Source organism: Chroicocephalus ridibundus, unplaced genomic scaffold (assembly GCF_963924245.1).
Source record: "Chroicocephalus ridibundus unplaced genomic scaffold, bChrRid1.1 SCAFFOLD_161, whole genome shotgun sequence".
Classification (NCBI taxonomy): domain Eukaryota; kingdom Metazoa; phylum Chordata; class Aves; order Charadriiformes; family Laridae; genus Chroicocephalus; species Chroicocephalus ridibundus.
Window position 1 is genome coordinate 17,501 of NW_026961317.1, and position 10,000 is coordinate 27,500.

Sequence of the window (10,000 nt, forward strand, 5' to 3'; positions counted from 1 at the left end):
CTGGAAGCCCTTAGGAGCCGAGTAAGTACTCCCTCCCATATACGGAAAATCACGTCTCTACCCCCGGACGGCCTCAAGAGCGCTGGCACTGCCCACCGGGGAGGCGCGCCAAAGACGCCGCCTCTTACGATGACACAACTGGAGGTAACGAAAAACAGCGACCCCTTCGGCGGCTGGAAGTGCGTGCTGCGGACACCAGGTCTACCTGGCCACTCCGGCACAAAGTACCGCCGGAGCCGGGTAGACCTGACAGCCGACCCGGTCCCCGGAGCGAGGTAGACCTGACAGCCGACCCGGTCCCCGGAGCCGGGTAGACCTGACAGCCGACCCGGTCCCCGGAGCGAGGTAGACCTGACAGCCGACCCGGTCCCCGGAGCCGGGTAGACCTGACAGCCGACCCGGTCCCCGGAGCCGGGTAGACCTGACACCCGACCCGGTCCCCGGAGCCGGGTAGACCTGACAGCCGATCCGGTCCCCGGAGCCGGGTAGACCTGACAGCCGATCCAGTCCCCGGAGCGAGGTAGACCTGACAGCCGACCCGGTCCCCGGAGCCGGGTAGACCTGACAGCCGACCCGGTCCCCGGAGCGAGGTAGACCTGACAGCCGGTCCGGTCCCCGGAGCCGGGTAGACCTGACAGCCGGTCCGGTCCCCGGAGCCGGGTAGACCTGACAGCCGACCCGGTCCCCGGAGCCGGGTAGACCTGACAGCCGACCCGGTCCCCGGAGCGAGGTAGACCTGACAGCCGACCCGGTCCCCGGAGCCGGGTAGACCTGACAGCCGACCCGGTCCCCGGAGCCGGGTAGACCTGACAGCCGACCCGGTCCCCGGAGCCGGGTAGACCTGACAGCCGATCCGGTCCCCGGAGCCGGGTAGACCTGACAGCCGACCCGGTCCCCGGAGCGAGGTAGACCTGACAGCCGATCCGGTCCCCGGAGCCGGGTAGACCTGACAGCCGATCCGGTCCCCGGAGCGAGGTAGACCTGACAGCCGATCCGGTCCCCGGAGCCGGGTAGACCTGACAGCCGATCCGGTCCCCGGAGCCGGGTAGACCTGACAGCCGACCCGGTCCCCGGAGCGAGGTAGACCTGACAGCCGACCCGGTCCCCGGAGCCGGGTAGACCTGACAGCCGACCCGGTCCCCGGAGCCGGGTAGACCTGACAGCCGATCCGGTCCCCGGAACCGGGTAGACCTGACAGCCGACCCGGTCCCCGGAGCGAGGTAGACCTGACAGCCGATCCGGTCCCCGGAGCGAGGTAGACCTGACAGCCGACCCGGTCCCCGGAGCCGGGTAGACCTGACAGCCGACCCGGTCCCCGGAGCGAGGTAGACCTGACAGCCGACCCGGTCCCCGGAGCCGGGTAGACCTCACAGCCGACCCGGTCCCCGGAGCCGGGTAGACCTGACAGCCGACCCGGTCCCCGGAGCGAGGTAGACCTGACAGCCGACCCGGTCCCCGGAGCGAGGTAGACCTGACAGCCGACCCGGTCCCCGGATCCGGGTAGACCTGACAGCCGACCCGGTCCCCGGAGCGAGGTAGACCTGACAGCCGACCCGGTCCCCGGAGCCGGGTAGACCTGACAGCCGACCCGGTCCCCGGAGCCGGGTAGACCTGACAGCCGACCCGGTCCCCGGAGCCGGGTAGACCTGACAGCCGATCCGGTCCCCGGAGCCGGGTAGACCTGACAGCCGACCCGGTCCCCGGAGCCGGGTAGACCTGACAGCCGACCCGGTCCCCGGAGCCGGGTAGACCTGACAGCCCACCCGGTCCCCGGAGCCGGGTAGACCTGACAGCCGACCCGGTCCCCGGAGCTGGGTAGACCTGACAGCCGGTCCGGTCCCCGGAGCCGGGTAGACCTGACAGCCGACCCGGTCCCCGGAGCCGGGTAGACCTGACAGCCGACCCGGTCCCCGGAGCCGGGTAGACCTGACAGGCGACACCGACCCCGGAGCCGGGTAGACCTGACAGGCGACACCGACCCCGGAGCCGGGTAGACCCGACAGCCGGTGTGGGGTGGGGGTGATATTTTTGTTTTTTTCTTTTCGTTCATGATTTAAGCGTCACCGGCACAGCGGCCAGCCTGACCCGGATCATGCCTTCCAACAAGTGCGTGCGGGCAGGGTGTTTCTCGCGGCGGGGGGGGGGGGGGGGGGGGGGCGCTGGGGCGGCGGGGGGGCCGGGGGGTGATAAATAATTTTGATTTATCACCGGGTGGTTATAAATAATTTTGCTCTTTTTTTTTCGTTCACGTTTTTAGCGTCACTGTCGTAGCCGCCAGCCTGACCCGGATCGTCCCGGCGGGGGGCGGGGGGCGGGGGGGGGGGGGGGCGCTGTCGGGCGAGGGGGGGGGTATGTGGGTGGGGGGAGGGGTTGGGGTGGGCGAAAAAGTAAGTTTTAACTTTTTTTCGTTCGTGATTTAAGCGCCACTGGCAGAGCCGCCACCCTGAGCCGGATCAGGTCGGGGGCGGGGGTGGGGGTGGGGCGTGGCGGTCCGCGGCTTCGCGCCCTGCGCGGGCGCGCGAGCAGACCACTGCCCGGCAAGCGGCAGCGGCGGGGAAGGGGTGCCGGTGCGGAGGCAGGCGAGAGCGGGCGGCGAGCGGGCGGGGATCACGGCGCAGAGGTGGGCCGGGGAGAGGGCGGCAGGCACGCGGTGCCTCTTTTCGGAGTAGGTTTTGGGTCGGTAAGGTGGGGGGGGGCGGCGTTGTGTGTGCTGGGGGCGGGGGGGGTGGTTTTCAGTGGGTTCTCCAGCCGCGGCAGGGGCGGGCAGGCGCGCAGCAGAGAGAGCGAGCGAGCGAGCGAGCGGCTGAGAAAGGAAGGCGGGAGCGCCGGGGCACGGGCACGGGCAGGGGCGCGGCAGGGTAGAGACTCGGCAGCCGGGGTTAGATCCCCGCTCGCCACCGGGAATCCCTTAACCCGCCCGGGCACGGAGCCGGCAGGGACTCCGCTGGGTCCTAAAGTCTCCCGCCGTCCTTGCCGGGGGGGGGGGGGTGGGGGGGGTGGGTGGCAAACCTGCACGAGGGCAGCGTGGGGAGGGGGCGGCCGGATTCGCAGTGAACCGGGTGGTGAAGAGAGGCGGGGGGGGGGGGGGGGCGCTGTCGGGCGAGGGGGGGGGGGTATGTGGGTGGGGGGAGGGGTTGGGGTGGGCGAAAAAGTAAGTTTTAACTTTTTTTCGTTCGTGATTTAAGCGCCACTGGCAGAGCCGCCACCCTGAGCCGGATCAGGTCGGGGGCGGGGGTGGGGGTGGGGCGTGGCGGTCCGCGGCTTCGCGCCCTGCGCGGGCGCGCGAGCAGACCACTGCCCGGCAAGCGGCAGCGGCGGGGAAGGGGTGCCGGTGCGGAGGCAGGCGAGAGCGGGCGGCGAGCGGGCGGGGATCACGGCGCAGAGGTGGGCCGGGGAGAGGGCGGCAGGCACGCGGTGCCTCTTTTCGGAGTAGGTTTTGGGTCGGTAAGGTGGGGGGGGGCGGCGTTGTGTGTGCTGGGGGCGGGGGGGGTGGGTTTCAGTGGGTTCTCCAGCCGCGGCAGGGGCGGGCAGGCGCGCAGCAGAGAGAGCGAGCGAGCGAGCGAGCGGCTGAGAAAGGAAGGCGGGAGCGCCGGGGCACGGGCACGGGCAGGGGCGCGGCAGGGTAGAGACTCGGCAGCCGGGGTTAGATCCCCGCTCGCCACCGGGAATCCCTTAACCCGCCCGGGCACGGAGCCGGCAGGGACTCCGCTGGGTCCTAAAGTCTCCCGCCGTCCTTGCCGGGGGGGGGGGGGGTGGGGGGGGGTGGGTGGCAAACCTGCACGAGGGCAGCGTGGGGAGGGGGCGGCCGGATTCGCAGTGAACCGGGTGGTGAAGAGAGGCGGGGGGGGGGGGGGGGCGCTGTCGGGCGAGGGGGGGGGGGGTATGTGGGTGGGGGGAGGGGTTGGGGTGGGCGAAAAAGTAAGTTTTAACTTTTTTTCGTTCGTGATTTAAGCGCCACTGGCAGAGCCGCCACCCTGAGCCGGATCAGGTCGGGGGCGGGGGTGGGGGTGGGGCGTGGCGGTCCGCGGCTTCGCGCCCTGCGCGGGCGCGCGAGCAGACCACTGCCCGGCAAGCGGCAGCGGCGGGGAAGGGGTGCCGGTGCGGAGGCAGGCGAGAGCGGGCGGCGAGCGGGCGGGGATCACGGCGCAGAGGTGGGCCGGGGAGAGGGCGGCAGGCACGCGGTGCCTCTTTTCGGAGTAGGTTTTGGGTCGGTAAGGTGGGGGGGGGCGGCGTTGTGTGTGCTGGGGGCGGGGGGGGTGGGTTTCAGTGGGTTCTCCAGCCGCGGCAGGGGCGGGCAGGCGCGCAGCAGAGAGAGCGAGCGAGCGAGCGAGCGAGCGGCTGAGAAAGGAAGGCGGGAGCGCCGGGGCACGGGCACGGGCAGGGGCGCGGCAGGGTAGAGACTCGGCAGCCGGGGTTAGATCCCCGCTCGCCACCGGGAATCCCTTAACCCGCCCGGGCACGGAGCCGGCAGGGACTCCGCTGGGTCCTAAAGTCTCCCGCCGTCCTTGCCGGGGGGGGGGGGGGGTGGGGGGGGGGGTGGCAAACCTGCACGAGGGCAGCGTGGGGAGGGGGCGGCCGGATTCGCAGTGAACCGGGTGGTGAAGAGAGGCGGGGGGGGGGGGGGAAGGGGGACAGCGGGGTGTGGCGGGGGGGTGGGTGGTAATTCGGTGGCGGCGGCAGGGCTTGGGGGGAGACGCTCTGTCTGCGTCTGCGTCTGCGTCTGCCGCACGCGAGAGGTTCGGGCCCGTTGGAGGGGGTGGGGTGGGTGTTCTGTGCACGTGTGCGTGCGGCGGCAGACGCGGCTTTGGGGCTGGGGGAGAGGCCTGCTGGGGGGGGGGGGGTGAGAGGCGAAGGGGGGAATGGGAAGGGGCGGGGGAGATGGTGCAGCCGTGTGCAAGTGCCACGGTGTGCGCGCAGTTGGTGTGGGGCAGATGTGACCCAGATGCCTGGGTGCCTTGGGGAGCACTTGCGGGGCAGCCGGGGGGCACAGCTGGGGCAGCCGTGAGGCGTTTGTGGGGCAGCTGTGGTGCCAGCGGCACCCGCAGGCCTGTCTTCCCTGGGGGGAGAGGGCAGGCCCACAGACCCGCTATTCCCTGGGGAGCACCTGCAGGGCAGCCGTGGGGCAGGGCTGGGGCAGTACTTGTGGGGCAGATGTGACCCAGAGGCCTGCTGTTCCTCGGGGAGCACTTGCGGGGCAGCCGTGGGGCTCTGCGGGGCAGCTGTGGGGCCGGGGCACCCGCAGGCCTGCCTTCCCTGGGGGGAGAAGGCAGGCCCAGAGTCCCACTATTCCCTGAGGAGCAGCTGCAGGGCAGCCGTGGGGCAGCGCTGGACCGGTAGTCGTGGGGCAGATGTGACCCAGAGGCCTGCGGTTCCTCGGGGAGCACTTGCGGGGCAGCCGTGGGGCACTGCGGGGCAGCTGTGGGGCCAGGGGCACCCGCAGGCCTCTCTTCCCTGGGGGGAGACGGCAGGCCCAAGGCATGCTGTTCCTCGGGGAGCGCTGGAGGGGCAGCCGTGGGGCAGCACTTGCGGGGCAGCTGTGACCCAGAGGCCTGCAGTTCCTCGGGGAGCACTTGCGGATCAGCCGTGGGGCACTGTTTGGGAAGCTGTGGGGCCAGAGGCACCCGCAGGCCTGGGTTCCCTGGGGGCAGACTGCAGGCCCAGAGGCCTGCGGCTCCTCGGGGAGCACTTGCGGGGCAGCTGTGGGGCAGCACTTGTGGGGCAGATGTGACCCAGAGGCCCGCTGTTCCTCAGGGAGCACTGGAGGGGCAGCTGCGGGGCCAGGGGCACCCGCAGGCCTGTCTTCCCTGGGGGGAGACGGCAGGCCCAGAGGCCTGCGGGTCCTCGGGGAGCACTTGCGGGGCAGCCCTGGGGCTGCTCTGGGACAGTACTTGTGGGGCAGATGTGACCCAGAGGCCTGCGGTTCCTCGGGGAGCACTTGCGGGGCAGCTGTGTGGCGACGGGCACCCGCAGGCCTGTCTTCCCTGGGGGGAGACGGCAGGCCCAGAGGCCTGCGGTTCCTCGGGGAGCACTTGCAGGGCAGCTGTGGGGCAGCACTTGTGGGGCAGATGTGACCCAGAGGCCCGCTGTTCCTCAGGGAGCACTGGAGGGGCAGGTGTGGGGCCAGGGGCACCCGCAGGCCTCTCTTTCCTCGGGGGAGACGGCAGGCCCAAGGCATGCTGTTCCTCGGGGAGCACTTGCGGAGCAGCCGTGGGGCAGCACTGGGGCAGTACTTGAGGGGCAGCTGTGACCCAGAGGCCTGCGGCTCCTCGGGGAGCACTTGCGGGGCAGCCGCGGGGCACTGCGGGGCAGCTGTGGGGCCAGGGGCACCCGCAGGCCTGCCTTCCCTGGGGGGAGACGGCAGGCCCAAGGCCTGCTGTTCCTCGGGGAGCACTTGCGGGGCAGCCGTGGGGCCCTGCGGGGCAGCTGTGGGGCCAAGGGCACCCACGGGTCTGTCTTCCCTGGGGGCAGACGGCAGGCCCAGAGGCCTGCGGTTCCTCGGGGAGCACTGGAGGGGCAGCCGTGGGGCAGCCGCGGGGCAGCACTTGTGGGGCAGATGTGACACAGAGGCCTGTGGTTCCTCGGGGAGCACTTGCAGGGCAGCCGCGGGGCAGCCGCGGGGCAGCACTTGTGGGGCAGATGTGACACAGAGGCCTGTGGTTCCTCGGGGAGCACTTGCAAGGCTGCTGTGGGGCACTGGTGGGGAAGCTGTGGGGCCAGGGGCACCCGCAGGCCTGTCTTTCCTGAGGGGAGACGGCAGGCCCAAGGCCTGCGGTTCCTCAGGGAGCACCTGCGGAGCAGCTGTGGGGCACTGCGGGGCAGCTGCGGGGCCAGGGGCACCGGCAGGTCTGTCTTCCCTGGGGGGAGACGGCAGGCCCAAGGCATGCTGTTCCTCGGGGAGCACTTGCGGGGCAGCCGTGGGGCCCTGCGGGGCAGCTGTGGGGCCAGGGGCACCCGCAGGCCTGTCTTTCCTGGGTGGAGACGGCAGGCCCAAGGCCTGCTGTTCCTCGGGGAGCACCTGCGGAGCAGCTGTGGGGCACTGCGGGGCAGCTGTGGGGCCAGGGGCACCCACGGGTCTGTCTTCCCTGGGGGGAGACGGCAGGCCCAGAGGCCTGCGGTTCCTCGGGGAGCACTGGAGGGGCAGCCGTGGGGCTGCGCTGGGGCAGCGCTTGTGGGGCAGATGTGACCCAGAGGCCTGCGGTTCCTCGGGGAGCACTTGCGGGGCAGCCGTGGGGCACGGCTGGGGAAGCTGTGGGGCCAGAGGCACCCGCCGGCCTGAGTTCCCTGGAAGCAGACTGCATGCCCAGAGGCCTGCGGTTCCTCGGGGAGCACTCGCGGGGCAGCCGCGGGGCAGCACTGGCGCAGCACTTGTGGGGCAGATGTGACACAGAGGCCTGTGGTTCCTCGGGGAGCACTTGCAAGGCTGCTGTGGGGCACTGGTGGGGAAGCTGTGGGGCCAGGGGCACCCGCAGGCCTGCCTTCCCTGGGGGGAGACGGCAGGCCCAAGGCCTGCGGTTCCTCAGGGAGCACCTGCGGAGCAGCTGTGCGGCACTGCGGGGCAGCTGTGGGGCCAGGGGCACCCGCAGGTCTGTCTTCCCTGGGGGGAGACGGCAGGCCCAAGGCATGCTGCTCCTCGGGGAGCACTTGCGGGGCAGCCGTGGGGCCCTGCGGGGCAGCTGTGGGGCCAGGGGCACCCACGGGTCTGTCTTCCCTGGGGGCAGACGGCAGGCCCAGAGGCCTGCGGTTCCTCGGGGAGCACTGGAGGGGCAGCCGTGGGGCTGCGCTGGGGCAGCGCTTGTGGGGCAGATGTGACCCAGAGGCCTGCGGTTCCTCGGGGAGCACTTGCGGGGCAGCCGTGGGGCACGGCTGGGGAAGCTGTGGGGCCAGAGGCACCCGCCGGCCTGAGTTCCCTGGAAGCAGACTGCATGCCCAGAGGCCTGCGGTTCCTCGGGGAGCACTCGCAGGGCAGCCGTGGGGCCCTGCGGGGCAGCTGTGGGGCCAGGGCCACCCGCAGGTCTGCCTTCCCTGGGGGGAGACGGCAGGCCCAGAGGCCTGCGGTTCCTCGGGGAGCACTGGAGGGGCAGCCCTGGGGCAGCGCGGGGGCAGGACTTGCGGGGCAGCTGTGACCCAGAAGCCTGCTGTTCCTCGGGGAGCACTTGCAAGGCTGCTGTGGGGCACTGGTGGGGAAGCTGTGGGGCCGGGGGCACCCGCAGGCCTGTCTTTCCTGGGTGGAGACGGCAGGCCCAAGGCCTGCTGTACCTCGGGAAGCACCTGCGGAGCAGCTGTGGGGCACTGCGGGGCAGCTGTGGGGCCAGGGGCACCCGCAGTTCTGTCTTCCCTGGGGGGAGACGGCAGGCCCAGAGGCCTGCGGTTCCTCGGGGAGCACTGGAGGGGCAGCCGTGGGGCAGCGCGGGGGCAGTACTTGCTGGGCAGCTGTGACCCGGAAGCCTGCTGTTCCTCGGGGAGCACTCGCGGGGCAGCGATGGGGCAGTGCGGGGGCAGTACTTGTGGGGCAGACGTGACCCAGATGCCTGGCTGCCTTGGCGGGTAGAGGGGGCCCGGAGGCCTGTGTGGTCCTTGAGGGTCAGTCGGGTCCCTGCCTGTGGGTGAGTTGTGGGGCGGCCGTGGGGCGGCGCGGGGCGGGTGTGGGTGGCCTGGGTGTGTGCCCGTGTCTGCCACTCGTGAGGGGTCTTGGCCTGGGAGGTGGCGGGGGGGGGGGGGCGCTCGTCTGCGTCGGCGCGTCTGTGTTGCGCGCACGTGTGCGGGAGGTGCCAGACGGGGTCTTGGGGGTGTGGAGGGGGGACTGAGGAGGGCCGGGGTGGGGGGTGGGGGGGGGCGGGTGTGTTTCGGGGGGGACACGGTGCGCGCCCGAAAGAGATGCAAAGGATTTGTAACGCTCTCCAGAACGCCGCCTTCTCTGTTACAGCCGGCTCGCTGGGCCGCGCCCGTGCCCGGCCTGCACCTGTGCCTGGCGGGGGGGGGGGGGGCGGGGGGGGGGAAGGCCCTCGGGCCGCTCTTCTGCCCGTGGCGCCCGTCCTTGGGAAAGCAGCTGCTGCTGCTGCTGCCGCCCCACCACCGCCGCCGCCGCCCGCCGCCACGGGGGGTGAGACCTGGGCTCCCGGGGCCCGGTTCCAGCGGCAGGGCGCGGGCCGGGGGGGCTGCCGGAGAGACGAGCGGGTCACAGAGCCCGGCTGAAGTCACCCGCCCTCCTTCGCACGGCGAGAAACAGAATCGAAGCCAGGTAATGGGGGGGGGGGGCGGGGGGGGGGGGGGGGCGGAGGATGACTACACACCAACGGAGGAGAGGAAAAAAACAAAAAAAAAAAAAAAAACAACCCCACAAAATCAATCTATCTCCGCTCAATCTGCCAGGTCTAGCCGGCACGGGGTTGGGGGGGGCCATTTATGTGGGGGTGGAGAACAGGCCGACCGGTCTACACGGGCTGCCGAGGTTCAAAGACGAGGGGTACGAGCTCTTCCCGGCTCCGGAGTGGCCGAAACGCGGGGGGAGGGATGGAAACGGTGGGGCGACAGCCCTCGCCCTCCTGTCACACCACAAGCGTTCCCCGGCCCAGCCCACCCCACCCCGGACGGGGAGAGCCGAGCCACGGGGACGACGACTCCCCTTTCTCCCGGCACCGTGGGGGAGGCTCTGGGAACGCTCTCGGACAGCAGGCACCCCTCTGGCCGCGCACCGCCGGAGCCTCCGCCTCAGGGGCGATGTGGGCACCGCGCACCCATAAACCGCAGCGCCGGCGGTCCCTTTTGCCGCTCCGCCCCAGCCCCGCGCGCAAGGCAGCGGGAGCCCCCCTCCACAGCCTCCCGCCCGCTCGCCGGCCCACCGCTTCCCTCCTCCTGCCCGAGCCGGCTCAGGCGGCGGAGGACAGGAAAGCGCCGCCGCCGCCGCCACCCCCCCCACCCACCCCCCCCGCGCCACCGGCTCCGCTTACCACGCACTGCCCGCCCGCTCTCTCCCCGGCAACCCGCCGTCAGCGGACACCCG